The following is a 21,270-nucleotide window of genomic DNA, read 5'->3' as shown; positions in this document are numbered from 1 at the left end:
TTAAAATTTGTATCTTTAAAAGAAAAGCTAGGTGCCTAAGCATGTAACCTTTTACAAGCATAAATAAGTCTTATATGAATACAGCCTACAAGCTTTTACTTACACTGCTGTAAATCTAAAGCAACTCCTCTGACCTTAATAGATTTACTCAAGATGTACCCCTTGTACAGACAAGATTAGAATTTGGCCTTTTAACCTCAGTGGAACTCCATGTGCAAGTAATATTATATCATGAAAGTCAGGATGGCAGAATCAGGTCCTCCATATTAAGCATTATCACTAGGGAAATGTGTAAACAGTGATTTTCAGAGTAATGTTTAGATCTATAATTGGGCTTAGTTAAGTCAGTAGCAGTCTTAATTATTTACTACTGGTGTCCCTGGACAGAATACTGAATTTAGAGTAACTCAGGGTATAGTTCTCAGAGTCTGTTTAGTTAAGAAAAATAATGGCAGTTTTCTTCTGATCTTTCAGTACCCTATCACTTTTGCCCCAACAACATTCTTCTAGTCTTTAAAATACATGCTGGAATACAGAACAAGGTTAAAGGCAATGTTCTGTCTTTGAGGCCTTCCTCAGGCTGAAGAAGAAATAGAAAAATGTTAGTTTTTCAGCTCATTGCCTGAAGAACGCCCAACAGCCAAAACATCACCTTTAACTCCTGGTTTCTATTTTTGAGTATCATTTGCCATCAACTCTTCTTTCATTTTACAGCTTACATACTGCTGCCACACTATCAGTACTTCCACTTATCCTATTTTTACGAAGCATCAGATTCTTTCTTTCTGAAGAATCTCATGGTGATCCAGATCATGCAATTGATTTTTGAGCAGAATCTCCCACTAAAGCCAGTGGGGAATTCTTAAAAATCAATGGCACAATCTGACCCAAAATGAGAGAGTAAGTCTTTGAGAAAAGCAAGAAATGAATGACAGCATAATGCTAAATTGGATGTTTTATGGGAACCCCTAAAAGTTGAGCACTACAGTACATGCATAGTTTTTATTTTTGATTGAATACTTTTCAGTTACATAGAAAAAGAAAACCAGTGGACTGAGAAACAATAATAAAAAACTAGTGTCAGTTATCCATTATGAACTTTTGCTACATTTCATTCCATAAATGTTTTGCTTAGTACAAAAATATAACTATCAAGGAATATTTCTTTTTTTTATGAAAGAAGTTTAGAATTTTTTATTTGATTTTAAAATTCATAAATAAGATTCCCATATGTTGATGTTGGCATATTGCATGTTTATTTTTTAAGATTACTTTTTAGATTTTAACAGCTGTTGGTATTTGTGAAAGTACAAAACTCTCTATAAGGTAACAATGAATTTTTATTTTAGAGGTTATTAGATAAAATCCAACGCAAGGACCATCAAAATACCTAAACTATTGCTTTAAAAGATGAATTTTGAAAATCATGTTTGAAACAAAATGAACTCAGGAGCAATAATTTTTTTTAAAAAACCTCTAAACTGGAGCATCTATAATTTTAAACCACCTCTCCACTTGATGCTGAAATAAACTTTGCAAATAACATGCAATCCAACTGGAAAAGTAATTCCCATCCTTAATTTAGGCAAGTACATTTCAGTTTTAGGTGAACACGTTTCTGATAATATTTTTCATTTGACTAATCTAATAGATTAATCAAATATGCAGGAATTTTTTTAAATTTATATTCAGAAGCAGCTTTTTAATGAGTAAAAATGGCCACATTTCGCATTTAATAGCCACAGCAATTACATTTCAGACTTGCTTTTATGAAGTCCAGGGACTCTTCTCCTTGTGTCAAAGTCCAATGTAGGGAAAATCAAATGTCCTTAATAGAGGGGAGCAACCTTAAAAATCAATGCAGAATTTCAGGTCTGCACTAGCTTATGCGCATGGAATAACAGACGTATTTTTAAAAGTGCAGCCCTGAGTTCAAATTCTGATCATATGCACTACCAAAATCTAACGTTAAAGTTAACAGTGATTATTGTGACCAGTATCACTTTTTAAAATAAATTAAATAAAAAGACATTATCTTTGTTCTTCATTTGTCTAGGCTTAGAATCTGCCAACTTTCTTCTCAGAGGAATCAATAGGATTGCTTAAATTACTCATTGTCATGGTAGAAAGAGCAGATTCTTGCCCATCTTCACTCAACCACACTTTATCTACACCAGCCACTGATCTTGGATAAATTTTATTTCTGTTGCCAAAACTGACAGAAGGGATGTCAAAGCAGCGGAAAGATAGCTCTTTGCTTTTTGCTTAACCTAGGCAAGAGCACACAAAGAAAATAAGACTGAAGTTACATTGTATAGATTTTCTCTACAGGAAAATCATTTTTCTTGCTTGTAGTGGTTATGATATTGTTAAGTCAGTTAGGATCTGAACGCTCATTTTTTATCATTTACATTTTTGCAATTTTTAACTAACGCCAATTTCTTTTTTTCTTCCATTTAAATCTGTCCCTGATTCTTATCTCTTGTCTCTACCTATAAGGATATATCTATAAGGATAGTTTCTGTTCTCTAGAACATGAACACAACTGTAAAATAATCTAAGCAAGTTCAAAAAATAAATGTAAAAAGTCAGTTGCCCATTATTGATTAAGTTTTCCCTAAGTTTTGCTTAAGTTTTTTCAGAATATGCCTTCAGTGAAAGTAAGAAGCCCTCAGTAATAGGTAGGTTAGACCTACACGTAACAAATACCCAGTGTACCTCTCCCAATACCCTGCAGCTCAAAATTTAGGTTCTGTGGTTGGTTGTTTTATCATTAATGTCACAAGAGTTTAGGCATCTACATAGTGTATTTGAGTCTTAGGAGAAAAAAAAGCCACTGAACTACTCACTCTTAAGTTACCACAGAACTGTATTTACAACAAGCAGATCATATACAAATCTTGCCATTTAAAATATGTCCAGAACCAGTTTATTAACATACAGAACTCAACTCTATAATAACAATCACAAATATAAAGTAGATTTGTTTGGATATTCTTATATTATGTCTAGTAAATTAAAGCTTGGGAGTATTTCCTTCTTACTCTGGCATGGGTTTATACTACTGTGCAATAATTTTTATCTCCCTGCTGTGTTTAGGATAAAGGGTTCAGCATTTGGAAAGAAACAGAGATTATGAACTTGATTCAGTTGTATGATAATACAGCTCTCTGCATCCATGGGGAGCGCACTAGTTAAGCTCTCTTGGATTGCTGGGAGATTTGACCATCTAATAACACAGCTGATTGGCCACTGTGTCAAAAGTTGTTCATATTCATATAAATCTAGTCAGGGTGCCCTTATCAGAAGTCAAAGAATTTCTAATGGGAAATGAAAGCCCATCCTAGCTCTTCTGTCAGCAGCAAATCTGCAGTTCTTCTGTCAGCAGCAGATCTCCCACCTATCTTTCCTCCTCTTCTCTTCTATCTGTTTTGTTGTTGCCATTTACCTTGGTACTAAAGCTCAGAAAGGAATGGTAGGATTTCAGATGTAGATTGTTCTGTCAGAAATTCCTGATGTCATAAAGTGCCTTTTACTGATTGCTAGATTTGGGTCAGGAAAGACATTTTCTTCAGGGCATATTGACTCTGTCTTGAGATTTTACTTTATTGTTCTTTCCCCTGCATTTGAGAAGGAAATTGAAGGCCTTTGAGTTGCTGAGTGTCTACTACAAGGTGCTGAAGAGTCGCAACTTCCATTAAAATTAAAATGAGCATATCACAGAAGGCACTTAGCTTTTTGCAGAGTTGTATCTTTGCTGGGTCCTGCGGGAAACAAAATTCACCTGGCTAAATTGCAAAAGTTTCAATAAATTCAATATCTGCCTAAACAATGTACGACATGTTGGTTGGGATCGTCTCCGTTCATTACGGAATTCTTTATTGTTCCTCCAAGTTTAAGAGAAAGAGCCCTTACAGTTATATGTAAAGTATTTACTCTTATTTAATTTAAGAATCCGATCATGACTGCGTAAAATGCTCAGTTGGGTGCAAAGAGATTAAACTAAAACACCTCAAAACAGGACTTGAATTAGACTGTTAAGCTTATGAATAAGGTTGTCTCATACAACATAAGGCTGGTTCTTTCCATAAAGAAAGTTATTTCTTGATTCTTTTTTTCAGAGATGAAGCTTCTGGATAAACTTGTCATAACAGCTATGCCTCCATAGGATTTGTATGAAGGTGCGCTGAAATGCATGCTTGACCTCAGTGACAGGGAGATTCTAGCATGTAGTTATTTGTTCTAATATTTAGCTTACTGATAAAGTTGCAACCTTTATCCTGAAGTCCAATTTCAATTGTGTACCTTACTGAAAGGACACTTACACAAGTTTATATTCCTGGCAACCACCATTCTATGTCTGAAGTACGAACAAAACACTCTTCCCAACAGTTGATGGTCTTTCCAAGAATTATTGCAGAGAAATAATTGAATTTAATCTTATCTTTAGCTAAATCAGTATCTAGTTTAGATAAATACAGAGGACAGTACATCTCCTTCTACATGGACATGCAGCAAATATTTCTTCATGTTATTCAGAAGATCTTCAAGCTTAAAAGACTCTGCCCTGAAATAAATTTCAAGACAAGACACCTTGAGGGGTTTTTAAAATCTTTTTGAGCCACTGACACACAAGTTTGGCCCTTGGAAGTCTTAGTTCATTCAAAGTGTATTGAAGTTGACTTATTCAATTAATAGCCAATGACCAATGAAAATCAGGAGTTTTACTTTCTATGAATGCTGTCTACTAAGCTGTCCTTGAACCAAAGAACACTGAGCCTGCAGCTTCTTTTTTTTTTTTTTTTTTTACACGAAGTTTGGCAAGTGTCTCTCCTATGCTGAAATATTAGGACTATAAGGATGAATAGTTAGTTCTCCATAATTCTGTTAAAGAATCTCTTGAAATGTTGTACTATGTCATCTTTGAATTCAAAAGTCAAAAATACCTACTCTTAGAACGTGCCTTAATTACTTGAATTAACTGATTTCTCAAAATAAATAAAAAACCTGATCAAGAGTCTAACTGATTAAAATTCCTTTTCCTTTCTCAGTTGACCTGCTTTCAATTCCTTCACTCTTTAGATGCCATCATGTCACTAGCTGTCATGTTGCCATAAGACTGTCTCTTTACTGAAGCTAAGCCACTGTTATGAAAGGTGTCACCAAAATGTGCAGCTAAGTAAGCTAAAAAAATTTCAGTTGCTAATTCTCACAAGACTAAAACAGGCCACTTCAGAACAAGGCCCAAACTGACTCCTAAACAATGGTCAACATGTTTTTGTTCCATCTACACTCTGAGATCATGTCTAAACAGAAGGCTTATTTTGGAAAAGCAATTAAAATCAGATGTTCACTAGTTAAAGCATATTAATCATCTTTACTCATAAGCTATAATGAACCTTAGCTCTTCTCTTAAATATCCTTGCATAAGTAATTCCAAAGTTAGATATCTGTAGTACCAATTCAGCACTAGCAATCTGACTCAAGCTCACAGCAATAGATTCACTTTCCAGTGAAAACATAAGCATTTAAATTCTTCAAGGAATACAGGAATAGAATTTATAATAACAAAAAAAAAACTTTTTAAAAAACAGCAGTTTTTCTCAGGCCTTTTTAAAACACAGAAAGTAATTTTTTTCTTTTCAAAATATAGAAATTAACTTTTTTCGCTTTTTATATCACTCTAGTGAAATAAGGTTTTCTCTCAAGTTCTAGTGAAAGAAAGCATCTATAGAATAAAGCGACTTCTTTCTTTTTTAAAAAAGCAGACATACGCATAATCAAATGCACCTTATTTTAAGATTAATTAATAAATGTTTATGTAGGATTTGATCCGGGAAGTGCCCTCTTTCTATATGCATAAACACATATACATACACTCAAATGAACACACACATACTACCTGCGATTATGATAAGGATGCTGCATTACTTGGAATGTGTTTGGATATAAGGATAGGAAAATGGGTTTTATTTTCATCCTGATTTATATCAAGACCAATAGATTGTAATATTTCAAAATTTTATACTTTAGAATACTTTATCATTTTACATTTTACTCAGATGCTACTTAAAATGTACATCATATGGATTATTTTAAATCAGTACACACAGCCAAATTTAAAAAGATCAGAATTCTTCATGCATCGTAACTGGTTACAGTAGAATTGATTTTATTTTTCTCAGTTTTCCCCTTTTGTCAAAAAGCCTTATACTTTTCTTTTTGTGAAATCTTGTTTATACCATTGTTAATCCTTCTATAATCTGCCTTGAATTTATTGTACAGAAAGGCTCGTTCATAATGTATACATAGATTTTATATCTAATTTGAAGTGAGACACTCCTGTCATATTTTTATTCTGTTAAATTCATGAGTGTCATACATTTATCTTGTTATAGTCATTCAAAAAAAGTGAAAAGATATCTCTTTACTTACTCATTAAGTTTCAGACCTCAGCATTTCAGAGCAACAGAGTTTCAGAATTCTACAAGCCTTCTTGTAATAACATATTTTTAGCTATAGTCACAGTAAATTACATACTATTTCATCTGGACTTTTAACATACATGAAAAATAAATTTCATAAATACACATCAGAATAAGTTTTATAACAAAGTTATAATAAAATCGATTTCTTATTGTCAATCACTGCTCAGATATGCTCAATTACTGTACACAGTTTAGTCTTAGCTTTGTAATGCTTTAGATTCTGACTGGCAAAAAAGCTTCTAATTTGCATAATCACTGCACAGTTATTTCTCTTTAAGTATACACCATACAAATCCATGCCTGCTGTTTGGCAGACAGTTAGCCAACCACAGAAGTAGGATTTGCATAATAGCTATGCGGTTATCATTCGATAATCATACCATCTACCATCATCTGCCATCTTTCTTCTCAGATTGGCTCTGGAATACCAACTTTTCAAGCCATTGGCCCCAGTTTATTGCTTATTTAAATAGTGCAAATATGTGTGAAGGAGGAAACCCTTTTCCATTCTCACTGGAATAAAAAAAAAAGCTAAGTGGGGCCAGCAAAACTCTGAAAAAAACAATACTTGATTCTAATCTCATTTAAATCATTGCAAATCAGAATTGATTCCATTAACAGCAGTGAAGATAAAGTGACATTAAACCACTGTTCAAAGGTCAGAATAAGCCCTGGTTTGTAAAGGCTGAATTCTATCACTGATACCCCTACTGCAGCACATTCTTCTATTACACTCTTCCTTGTTGTCCTTAAAGACAGCAAACCTCTTATCCCAAGAGTAATTTGCTTACTTCATTTATTTCCAGTAGCAGAATCCTTCTCCCTTCTTTCCTACCCACTTCTGAAACACAGTGCAAACAAATATATCTTGCTGTTTCCTTGGGATCTGCACTTTTAAGGAGCGAAAGTATGCATGGGAAAAGGCATAAGAAGACGAGAATGAGGAGAACTTTGGAGGGGAGGAGTGTCTAAGGGACAGATCCTATAAAGAAACAAAACCTACAATCTCTGAAAGTACTTGCTCAGGCGACTTGGTGTCCTGAAAACTGTCATGCAGCTGCAGCTTAGCCCTCAAGGCACTTAAGCTATGCAAGCACCTTACATTTTTTGCTCTACATTTCCATAGCACTCTAGGCTATACCCAAAATTGCACCAAGTCTTTGGCATCTAATTCATGTCTACATCCAGCTGGGATCCTGAAACTAGGCATAACAGCATGCCAGCTGTTACAGCAAGTAAGGCTATATGTAAAAGCATGGAAAGAGTGCCAAGACCCAGGATTAGAATCCAGGGCTCTCCAGTGTGTGCTCAAACCTTAAATAACAGAGCCAAACTCCTCTGTTCTCTCTCTCTTTCTCTGCCCAACTGAACTTTCAATTATTTCCCCACATATCGGCAGAGCTTCACCCAGCTTGTAGCTGATAGTTAAGATAGAGATGTAGCAGAGGAAGGAATTGAACCTTCGACTGCAATTTTCTGGATAAGTGATCCAATCATTAGGTCACTACATAAAAGAAAGTGCTGGTCGCAAGTACCAGCATTTTTACTACCACCACCTCTCTTACAGCTGTCTTTAAAAAGCAAATAGTGAGCTCTTTGCCAGCGTACCCAGTTCAGGGTTCAGAGGTTTGGCTCTGTCTGTGAGCAGAAGCCCTTCAAAGGCCTGGTCTGACATTTTGTGATTAAGATCCCCTCATCCTCAGCATTTCTCTATCAGCTAGCTCTAAAAAACTGCTCATTGAGTGTGCAGCCAAACTGCACCTTTCTAGTTATTTCGGATCTCATTCTAAAATACCGAGGCATGCCTGTATATTGACTGCATGGGTGAACAGAGCTAGTTCCGAAGTCCAGTCTTGAAACTAAACACCTAAATATTAGGGACTGCAGTGTCTGATTGGATACAGTCCCTAACCTCCCCTTTGTGTCAGCTAGAAAATGAAGCTTTTAAAAATAAATAATATTCTCTTAGCAGTTTCCAGTTAAATACTTGCCAAAAGTTTTCCAACTGTTGTTCATACTTCTGGTGTCTTATATTTATTTTTTCCCTTTTTTAATTGTAATTGCCTTTGTTTTATAAACTGGAACTTTAAAACATTAATAAAATATTAATGCATCAAAATATTTTTTCTATATATTTAATCTCAACATAGATTTGGGGCTAATGCATATTACTGAATGTTGGTCTTATCAGTAAGAGATGTTCCATTGACTTTGTCATGGCTAGTCACAGAAAATATCAGAAAAAGAAAAAAGTTAAAATGGAGGTAGGTTTGCGAGTTCGTGCTTTATCTCTAATTTAGCAAACAATGACACCAAGAAATTCTATGCTAAGGGTAAAATAAATGAATATATATGCACACACACACACATATGTATATATACCCTGTACATCAGGGATGCATACCAGTAAAGTATCCAGAAAAAAATAGAGATATCAAATTAACTTTTAAGTTATATTGTGAAGGTGCTTGAATTTGGCAGGCTGGACTATGCTCTTCTTATCTCTGAAGGTGGCTGAATCCCCCTCCCCCTGCAATGTTCAAGCTGAAACTTAGGGATGAAATCATGATGGGTGCTTCTATAATTAACTTGGCTTGGTATTCTGCCAGTGTCTGTCCAGAGACAATAATTTCTAAATGATTTGAGACTCAATCATTTTAACTTCCTACAGACATTCATAAAGAGATCTTGATCTTGCACAAGCACAAGCTTCAGTCATTTATTTCAACAGAAACATGCAAGAGTCTTTAAAAGACAAGGCAAATTCTCTAGGACACTGACACTAAAAATATATGTAATTAAAATCATTTTATTTATAAACAGGCTATATGTTCCTATAGACTGTAATGTCTGATATGTAATATGATATATTTTAATTCACCTGTTCAAAGAAAAGAATAACTCAAATACTGTCTTAAAGGAAATGGTGAAAAAGGCAAAGGCAGTACATATCTATCTATGTCAAATAAATGGAAAGAATGTGCCTATATCTAATATAATTATACCTTTGGGATCTTCAGCATAAGGCTGTGCATCTTAAACCAACCATTTTCATTTCTGATTTTTAAATTTATATTTCAAGCCAATGTTTGTATTCCTATTACTCCCATGATGGTAGCTGGGCAGCAAATACTATCACAATAGGTCTCTATCATGTATGTTTCTCAAAACCAGTGCGCAAATGAACTATCAAGATTTATCTTTAGAAAGCATTTTATATGAAGATTTAACTCTAGGCAAAAGAATCACGTGGAATCAAATGACCATATAATCATAAGAATTTAGAAACAAAAAAAGATCTAAGAGTTGATCTAGTCAATTCTCCTAAGTATGCAGGATTGTAACCTACAGCGGGTTCTCTAGAGATTCTCCACTCTAGATTTAAATGAGTCAGACAATGGAGTCACCATTATTTCTTGTGAATCTATTCCACAGTCTGTCTTGTTACCAGCAATTTTTCCAGATATGCAGCCTACATGCTCTTGTGCTCAGTTTCTTCTTATTTCCTAGGTATACCTATCAATTTCAGTACTCCTTTAATATTACATTCAGCTTTGAGTTATATTGACCAGGCTTTAGTTGATGTTATGGAAAACATGCAAAGAATGACTAGCTGAAACTATGCAAGTCTTCAGTAGGTTGGATTATTCCCTACCTGAACAGCACGCATTTGTTTTTGATTACCTGTTAGCTCAGTTAGTTCTCTCAAGCTTACCTCCCGAATCAATCCCTCCATTCCGTCAGTGTCACCATTTTTTTTCTTTTTTTCTCTTTGAATCTCATCAGTTTGATTCACAACAGTATTCTGAACTACACAGTTTATGTCTAATATTGTCATATGGAGCTTATCAGTTCCCAATATGATGCCTTTACATATTCTGCATAAAAGATATTACTACTTTTTTTAACAAATCATATTTTAACCTTGTATCTAATTTGTTGCCCACCTTCACCCTTAGGTCTCTTGCTATTATCTAGCATCTATTTCTATTGAATATCTGTGTGGCAGTTATTTTTTTTCTCCCAGGTACCCATTACCTTGTTTTTTTTCCATGCTGAATGTTACATTTTGATTTCCAGACAACATTGTTAACCTGTCTTGATTAGTTTTATTCTTTCTCTTTTCCCACAAGTATTTACAGCATCTCTAAATACAGTAACTTGAGTTTTCATTTGCACTCTTTCAAATTATTAGTATTTTCAGCAAATTATAAATTCAGTATTCATAGAACTAGACAGTAAGCTTCCCTAAAATCACTAAAGTGTGTGGAATTATATAAGCATTTTTGAAAAAAATGATATTGTTCATCTGTAAATTTATTAGAAGATTAAAACTGCATATTTCTTTGTTCACTTTTAGCTGAACTGGTCATATTACACCTGAGACTTCAAATATCCTCTGGTCTTCAAGATTCCGTGTAATTAAAGGATAGCTAAAGACAGGATTGGGGTTTGTTTGAGGCAGCAAAACCAAAGAGATGAAAACATAGAAAGAACAGGTCAAAATCAGTTTTAAAATTCAGAATATACAAACTTGTACCCATTAATGAGCAAATTTTAATTTGAGGTATGGTAAGCACAACCTAAAGCCTCTATTTGTTTTAGTAGTTCTTATTTATAGGAGCTGTCTCATTTAAACCAGGGAAACACCTTAAGTAAGCAATGACTATCTGAATAGCTGGGAGCTTACAGGATTGGGCTCTATACAGGAGTAAGAGCTTTGTACAATATCTTTTGATTTGGCAGGTATTTTGGCCTCCATTCCCACAGATACTTGAGGTGTACACTGTTTGCAAAAACACTGGTTAAACACATTATGATTTTTTTCTTAGGTCAGCACGGAATAATATTATAAACTAAATCCAACAAAATTAAACAACTGCCTTAAGTACAATATCTTATGTTTATCACATGTACAGCAAGCCTGTGTTTCTGTATACTATATGATATTAGGAAAATGTGCTCAAATGGCTGACTTTCATTTACACTAACTGGCATATCTCTTTTTCCTTCAGTGATATTCTATTTGTTTCGCAGATGTTGAGAGACATGAACACAACTAACGAATATTTCTAAGCAAAATGCTTCAAAACAGTACATTTTCAAACTGACAGAAATATTTAATTTCATGAATGTATCCCATCTATGTTTAAAATAAAATATTTCACTGGGAGAATTTACATGTTTCAGCATCATCCATCCACAGTGTTTAGAATAAGAGTAGTATCTTTCAAATGCAGCATTTACAAGTCACCACTTGTCATTAAATGTAACTGTATGTTCAAGAGGTTTGTAATAATAGCCTTTAATTAAACTGGGGACTGTTAGAGGGTTTCTGTCGCCCTTTGAAGTTCTTAATTATTAGTTGTATCCAGCCTTTTATGGCACACTTAAGGTTAAATTAAATAATTAAAATATACCTCCAAGAAAAATATCAAGACTTTACATGTTTTAATTAAATTTCTGATTTTCAAGGTTTTTGAAATAATAACATATGTTTTGATTTTCTTATGATGGCATACGAGAATGCTACATACATTGAGCAAAAAATCGGTACCTTTTTATGGGAATAATCGCTAAGCATGACGCATGTAAATGAGCTATTTTCTATGCATGGCTGGCAAAAGTGCTAATTAAATAGTTGGTATTCAAGGCTATGCTCGTTCATTGTTTAGTGACATACAAATCCAGCGATGTGTGCCAGCAGACATTTTAAGTTGAATGTTTTCTCCTCTACGCTCTTTGTCATGAAATGGTGGCACCATGATGAGAACACTAGTGTAAGCAAAACACTGAAATATGCTTTAATAATGTTTTAACCATGTAGCGACACTAGTCTAGTTTTCTAATGAATTTTTAATTTCTTTCTTCTTATAAGGATGTTACGAGTTATCGCTGATGCATATTAAATCATATACATGAGTCATTTTCTCACTAAATTTGCATAAAATGGCTAAATGCTAATGCACCAAATGGGGCTTACTATATATGGTACAGTAAATATGCCCTTGCAGGTTTTCTGCAATCAATCTCCTGTATTTCATTAGCAGCTAGATAAAGGTCTGTTGTGAAAAGAAAAAACTATTGTGCATACACTGCAAAACTTAGGATACCTACGATGATTTCTACATGATGATTAGAACCCAGTCTAGAATTAGAATTTGCACAAGATTAAAAATAAAGTTCCTTGACAAGTGCAGTTAAATGGTCTCTCTGAAAGCAGTCTAATGCTGCTATTAGCCACCAGGCAGTTCATTGAGACTTTTTGCATTTAGTAGTGAATGCTAGGTTTAAAACACACATAGCCCATTATTTTAACTTTGCAGTGTTTTGTAAATCTCTAACTCTCACTGCTAACTCTATAGCAACAAAAATCTTGCCAGCTCCTCACTATTTCTCAGTATAAGTTAAAAATGTTACTCTTCTCATATTGTTATATACACTCAGTTTCCACCCACCTCCCCTTCTGTATTTCTGTTAATAGAAATTATACATCTCAACCCACATGCGTTTAAATTGCCACACTGATATCATGGTCACAATACGAATGGCATCACTATGACAATAATATTAACACAAACAAAAATCTTGTACTTAATGAAGGAAACTTTGTTCTCTCTCTCTTTTTTTTTCTTTCTTCCTAACATCTGGAACATTTTTGTACCTGGTGCAAAAAAGGGTTATTTAAAAATAAATGTATGCTTTGCCCTACAGTTATTTTGAATTAGTCTTGATAAATAATTAAGTAATGCATAATATATTATTTAGATGCAATGGTCTTAAGAATTTGAGTGGTATTTCAACTACAATTATAGTAATTTATTTATCAGTGAAAAATTTACATAATCACACTTCAAAATCCAGTGGACTGGAGACATATCAGAAAGACACCCAGGAATGTGCGTAATGACTTTGGGCATTAGATTAACTTAATAATGTAGTGATGTGCAAGATGTTATAATATGTAACATAGCTATATTTGGCGAATCATTTTTAAATGATGAAAGTATAAATGTTGTTTTCTCTTGCTATTCTTGTTTTAGGAAAAACACAACTTTTAAATATAGGATAGGATTAGAATATTCTATAGCAAATAAAATATTATTCCTACTGCAACTGAGGTGAATTTAAATATCGTTTGTAATAAAACCCTTGAGTCTCTCTCTTTCAGCTATCAGAGGAAACATTGATTTTACTACCATAACGTCATTAAGTGGTTACTTGATTTTGTTTAGTTATTTTAAATTATCACATTGGCCATGAACGGTAAAGGAAAATGCAGGAAAGAAATGGAAGTTTTCTGTCTTGTCAGTGTAGACAGACTGGTGATAGAGGTAACTCGCTCTTATTAACTCGGGCATACTGTGGATCTTCCCTTAATACATAAAATCTTTTTGAGGCAAATGTGGTAGAGCTCACAGTTACGAGGGAGTATAGTGAACTTATTTCATAAAAAAGCACAAGCAGCTATAGATCATAGGTTTTCAGGATGTTAACTTAAACGCACACATACACGCACACACATGTTTGCCTGCATATGCCAATTTTCTTCATATATAAAATAAAATAAGGAGAGAATCTACACAGCTGTCATATGAATCTAATTTATGTCATTTGAGAATTATGTGTATTTAGAAGAAGACATAAAATTAATATTCATCTATTTCCAACAATATATTTATGCCTACTGGTAAAATATTGGTACCTCATAAAATCCTCAGCACTCAACTAAATAGTAACCTATATAATGTATGCTTACATCAATTACAGCCACAGAGAAAGAAGTCTTAGTGGCCTGTTTTGAAGCAAATATTTAATATAGAAAAATCTATGAAAAATTAGCCGGATTCCATTTCAGTCTGTAGCACCATAAGGTGATACTTTTCTAGGAACTTCTGGAGAATCCTAAGATGCTTCAATAGCAGTTGCTTTCTGTGATAGAACATAGCTAAAAACTATGATTTATAGTTTATACCCAAAAATGTTAATTTTACATTTTCTCATGTACCTTAACTGCTGCTGAGCTACAGAGGTGAGAAGAAATTACACACGTACATTCCGTCCGTCCTTTGCAGGTTTCTCTTACTGACTTCAGCTTTCTCATACAGAGTTACTGGGTCTTAGATTCCAATTACATTATACTATTACCGTTATTCTCATGATAATGACACTATTTTATAACACCCCCAACTCTTGTTTCCTAAAGATAATATGCTACACTACAACGAGAGTGGAGTATTTTGCATGTTAATGTCCCTTTCAAAAAATGGCATTATTAACATTATTAACAGAATAAATGTAACTTATTTGAAAAGACAACTCTTATAAAACTCTGATTTTAAAAAACAACTAAATGCTCTTTTCATTGCCACAGATTTTATTTGGGAATTTAAATTATGCATATAGCTCCTTTACCAAGGCCAAATGGAGGTCCTATCTGAGTCCAAAGTTAGACGGCCAAGCTTTGGTCCAAGGCATGGGAGACTCATTTTTCCCAACAAAGCCTTCTTAGACTCTAAAGAAGACAAATTACTGACTGTTTCCCACAGTCATTTATTTATGAAGTTTGTTTTGACCTAGTTTCTACTTTCTCTACACTGATGTGCAAACCGGAGAGGGAAGGTAAAGAGGCTAAGAGCAGAAGGTGGTTCCTTACCTAAATCTTTTATACATTGTCAGCTTCTTCAGCTTCTGTATCAGAGGGAGCCGGCGATCCCGCTCACTTCCAAAACCTTACTCATATGCCATGTGGTTTTCAGCATCGAGGCCATAATAGTCTACAAAACGTTAAGCAAATGAAGAGGACCTGTGTTCTCATCACATTGTGCTTTAGCAGAGGTATTCAAATAACCAGTGTTTAGGATGAGTGAATAAATATCAGTTCACCATTACTTTCCAGTGTTATACGCCTCAGATTTTAATAAGAGCTCAAGGAACTGCAAAAGATGTTCTCACGACAGGCGAGAAAACATCTACACCTAGAGGAACAACCTCGATCTCACCCTGAACTCTGTGCATCCTGGTTATTTCTACATTAAATATGCATGTATTTACCATTCTACCGTATTTTACAAATACCTCTATTTAGGCGTAGCCCAGATGCAAAAATTACCAAGAAGAGAGGTCATAGATACCAAAATGAACAGCTGTTACAAAGGGGTGGGTAGCAAAAAGTTGTTTTCGCAATGCTCCCTCTTTACTTAAAAGACACGTTGGAAGGGTCAGCATTTGCAGGCAAGGAACTCAGATCCGTAACAGGGTTTAAAAACGGGCCTGTCCTTACAGTGCGGACACAAAAGGCGACTGCTACGCATGCAGCGGAGAACCAGCAGCGTTCCCACCGTAGCACATCTTTGCCGCAGACTTAATTAAAACAGAACAGCCTAGCACGACGAACTCGCTGCCACGACCGGCCTATCGCCAAGCCCCGGGAATGGGCCCGGTGGCCGCCGCTGCCGTGTTTACCTAGGAACCGAGAAACTCAGCAACGCCTCGGTGCCGGGGAGGCGACGCTGGCCGTCAAGGTGCGTTTCAGGCGCCGGCGCGGGCCTGCCCGCCGCCCCTCGGGGGCTGCCCGCTGCCCGCCGCCCTCCCTGCCCGGCCCCCCACGCCACGCCGGCCAGGACGAGGCGGCCGTGCGCCACGCCGGGGTGCGTTTAGCTCCACCTTAAAGAGTTAAAGAGTTAAGATGGTATCATTAGCTGCGCACAGCGTGATTTCTCTCTAATCCTTTCTGGAACTTACAACAAGTTTAAATGTCCATGCATGATGTTATTAACTGGCTTTAGTAAGCACTCAAGACCTAGGGGGTTTTTTTGTTTTTTTTTTTTAAAGGCAACGTCTGCACAAGTTATTCCTCGCGAGCGGGCAGAGCCGCAGCCCGCCCACGACACGGCGGCTCAGCGCGGGGCTCCGGCCGGCTGGCCGCGGCGGGGGCTCCCCGCCCCCACCCGGCCCCGCGCGCCGCCGCCGTTAACGGCCGTGCGCGCGGCTCGGCGGCGGCCGGCGGGGCAGCCCCGCGGCCGGGGCACCGCCGCCCGGCGGGCTCGGCGCTGCAGCCACGGGAGGAGCCACTTCCCGGGCGAACGCAAACGCTGACATGATGACAAATCAGCGGTAATAATAACTCAATTACTTTGCAATATGATATCTGGTGGGCGGGGACTCTCCGCTTTTATAGGTTGTTCGTATGAGCCGGCAGACACAAGTGACTGCCTCTCAGTAAAGGAAGTGCTAATTAATAATCGTCACTAACAACAATTAATAGTTGCCATTAATAATGCAAACTCTGCAGCCCAGCCGACGGAAGAGCCGGAATGATTAATGATAAGCGAATATCACTACATATAAGTACAAAAGCTAAACACACGTGCACGTAGCTGCATATAAAAGTCCGGTGGGAAGAACCTCGCCCCCAGCGGGGGCCTGAAGGAGGCCGAGCCCTGGCACGACTGACCTCGCCCGGCAGCGCCCGGCGACTCGGCCCGGCCCGGCCCGGCGCCGCCAGGCCCCGCCGCGGCCGCCGGTCTCCCGGGAAACACCAATCAGCGCCCCGGCCGCGGGCGGCGCGCGCCGCTCCGCGCGGGGAGGCGGGGCTCGGGCCGCGCCCGCCGCGCGCCGCGGCCCAACGGCCGCTCCCGGCGGCCCCCGCGGCGGCGACCCGCCATCTCGGCCGGGCAGCGGCCCTCGGCGGTGGGAGGTTGCGGGGCTGCGTCGGCCGCCGCGCCTCGTCCGCTTCGGGCCGGGGCGGCTGGGGCTGGCATGCGGGCTCCAGCGCCGCGGCCGGGGCTCGTCCTGGGTTGAATTCAGTCCGAGGAGCTGTTGAGGGGGAGGCGAGCCGCGGGGGAGGCCGGCCGGCGGGCACGGGGCCCCCTTTCCTCGAAGGAGTTTCCATGCGAGAGCTCCTCACAGAGCCGGAGCACGAGGCGGTTCCGCCTGTGGGGCCCAAGGACGCCTCCGTCTCCTTCCCGGCCCCCCCGTCTGTGTCCGAGGTAAACAATAGGTTGGGAAAATGGGGCCTGAACCACTTCCCTGGCCATCCAAACTTTAGTAATAGATTTCTCCAATTAGTACTGTCAGATATGATGCAAGATCAAGACCCAAATTAATGAAGACTAATGATAGTTATTTTATTGACCTGTTCTGCTTCAGATCCAAAAGCAAATCACACTGTCTTCCACAGAAACAGGAGTGGGAAACCGTGAGTCCAGTCTTTCTTTCAATGGCAGTTCTGGGAACAAGAACTGCAAGATTTGGCTCATTACTAGCTTAGCCTCACTCATACCAAATCAGAGGAAATTGCATTATTTTTAATGACACGGACTGAACACCTCATTCCCCTTCCTTTCTTCTGCTCTATGCATATGTATAAATCTGCTAGACAGCAGTCTGGTACGAGGCTCAGTCCTGCTTCCAGTGAAGCCCAATAGCACAATTTCATCCCTGTTAGACTTGTGGCCCTTGCAGGTAGTGAGCACACCTGCTTTACATCACACATTATGAATGTATACATAGATAAAGAATATGAGTGACAACTTCAGGAAGAACAAAACAGCTTGTTGTTGATGGACAATTGCAAAGCCAAAAAGGCTTCTTTTTCCTTCTCGTCTCCCATTTCCTCCCAGAAAGGCCCATAAAAATGCACTAATTTTTATCTCATGCATTTGCGATCTAGTTAGGGAATTTAATTGTCAAAGTCTGACGTTTTCTTTCTTCTAAATTAAAATAATGGCAGAGGTAAGGGGTAATTAATGTGCTCACCCCAGGGTGTGCAATCTATGCACTATGAAAGTGGTAGACGTTTTAAAAATCTAAATGGACTTTTTCATTGTATCTCTGTGGGACTGCTACTTCCCCCTCCCTTCTGGAGCTGGCCAGCAGAAATGAGAAAGCAACTTTTCATTCACACAGGAAAGGCCAGATCTACCCTAACAGACAGCACACTCTTGGTTTCCTCAGAAAATGAAATATTTCACAACATCTATTTCAATTGAAGCAGAAATAATGAATTTATCCTATCTTAATGCATATTAATAGCAACTTTAGGAAAGGGTAGATGTGCTCATGAATATGCCCATTCATACAACCAGCACTTTCTGGACTGGTAAATATAGTTTTCCTGACTGTCGTATTATGTACAATGCTCAGCTTTTGTTACTGTCAGTGCAACAGCCCCTCTAGCACTGTGGCTTGCAGAAGGTTTACAAGGTTCTGACTTTTCTTTCTACCTGCTATCAATGGAATTTGAATGTGTGCCTCTGTGTGTCATTCTGCTCTTTGTACTTCAAGCCTGGATGATTCTAATTGCAATTATTGTTCTTAACTTATAAACTGTTACATGAGAAATTAAAAGAAATACAACTTTTCTAACACTAACTTTTCACAAGCCATTCTCAGCGGTCTCTCTGTCAGTATTACACAATAGGATTCCGTATGTCAAATGCTGCAGATAATGTTCCTGCTTAGAAATGTACTAGGTTATGTGCTTGGCACAGATGTATTATTCAGCAAAAGTGTAGTTACTCATTGTTTTGCGGTTTTATGCTAAGAACTGTATGACATTTTATGAAACACTAACAAAATTGCAGTCAATTAGATTTAAAGCACAGACATTCTAATAAAACATATATAACTAACTCCTTGTAATGTCTTTGAACTGTTTCTTAGTCTGCACTGTGTACACTGCCAATTGATGTATGAATGCTAAACAGAGGACTAAACTGAATAGCACTTATAATGGAAACTATTATCAAGTTAAAAAAAAAAAGGATAATAAAAATTGAGAGAACTGGAAACATTTCTTCTGGTACCTGGGTCTACACCGAGATGTACTGACAGATTTCTCCAACACCTGGAGAAATATATTTCCCCCAGTTTTGTTTATCATCTTCAGCCTTATTTCTCCTGAATATTCAAGGAGAAATCTTTCCCTGGACTCAACTCAGAAGAAGCGACCCGTGTAATATAGAGTACACTTATTAACGTTTTATCAATCCTAAACTAGAGGGTTGCAGTAGTTGCAGAATACGAGCTTGTTTACACAGTTTATTTTCTTAATTACATAAGAAGCAGTTTTGTAACTTGAACTTTTCAGGAAACGATTAGCCAGCTCTACATGCTGAATTCAAGTTCCCATAAGAAAATTAAAATGTTTATCTGCCTAAAATAACTTGTAAATGAACTCATTTTTCTCTACTTCTTTTTGTATTTTGTGCATTGTAGACCCTAGCAATGATATTAGTTCTAGTGTGGGAAAATATTATAATTGAGATCTGGTAAGTTATTTGCAGACTTCAAGTTTTTCTTTACACTGTGCTGACATTTAGTACAGCCCCGGTGAGGAAAACAATACTGCCATTCATGGCTCTAGACGTAGATTTCAATCGACTTAAGCGGGCACAATGAAACTTGGTCATTCACTGGTTACCCATATTGTGTTCTCAAATTTTCTCTCAGCAAAAGTATAATGACTCAGTATTGTATGGTTGCATAGACAAGGGCTCAGAACAAGAGACACTAGTTTTGTCTGACGGTGTGAGAAAGTCGTGAAGGGATCTTTTCTTCCAGATGGTGTTAAATTCAGCTGCCTTTTTAACATTGGCCTTGCACAGCAATCTGCTGCTCCCTTTTCACAAAGAATAAGCCTGGGTTCCTACTAGTTAACATGCATACTCACGCAACCTGCAACTTCACTCCAACTGTTTTACAATGCAGTGGTATGCTAAATAAACTTGATCTGGTCTCTCCCAGTGCTAAACCTAGCCTTCAAAGGACTGCTCAACTGATATTTACCCTTCTTTTAACGTCAAGCTGTATATTTTTTTCAAACTTTAAGGAAACATTACAGATAAATAATTTTATAGAACACTATTTCCTACGGGAGTCTCTTAAAGCATAAACTTGGAGGGCATGCTAGTACATTTTAGCATGCTCTCTTTTTCCAAGTTAGAAGTTAGATGTGCAGGATAAAAGGGAGAAGAAATGGGGCGTTTTGCTTCGAAACAGTGAAGGAGTAACAATAAGAATTGATAATGATAATAATAATATCCAAATGCATTTTATTGATTGAAAGTCATGTAACATTAATCGGGTACAAAACAATTTAATACGACAGTGGCTAGCACACGATTGTAATACTGATATTTTCCTTGGGTGTTTTCCTTAACAAATTTACATAAAAGACCAAGACGCAAGCAAAAGCTTAAGTAAATTGACCCATTGAATGCCTAAGTAAACAATAGGTTTCCCCAGAAAACAGCTTATTGCCTTAATTGAAGCTCTTTGAGAAAGAAAACCACATACTTTGTAATGTAAATGTTAATTGTAGTAGACAATGGCTCTAGGTAAATAGCACCCCTGGACATGCAGTAAATGAAAGGCATACAGGCACTCAACAATGAAAGGTTGTTCGCACAAACAGTGCTTCAAATGTAAATAAACAAGGGTCTTCTCATCGGTCACTACAGTAGTAAAACTTTGGCACGTGTACAGCAGCCAAAGTGGGAATTTATGTAAATACAGTCTGTCTGGGCTACTAGCTGAAACTCAGTAAAAAGCCACCACGTAAGCCCCTCAGCCTGAGAAAGCTGTGCAATATTCTGCAGCTACAGAGGGATGAGATCACTTTTAAGGCGAATTCTTTATTTTAAATGAACCACACACTTGTGTTGTTTCGAGGACCTGTTTGCTGGTTCTCTTCGCTCTGCCTCTCGAAGTGTATGGCGTGAAGGCAAACATGACCATTATAACCCCCAGATAATATTTTCTGGGAGCCCTCCGATTC

The sequence above is a fragment of the Struthio camelus genome, chromosome W (genome assembly GCF_040807025.1).
Source record: "Struthio camelus isolate bStrCam1 chromosome W, bStrCam1.hap1, whole genome shotgun sequence".
NCBI classification, from domain to species: Eukaryota; Metazoa; Chordata; class Aves; order Struthioniformes; family Struthionidae; genus Struthio; species Struthio camelus.
This window is presented reverse-complemented; position numbering follows the sequence as displayed.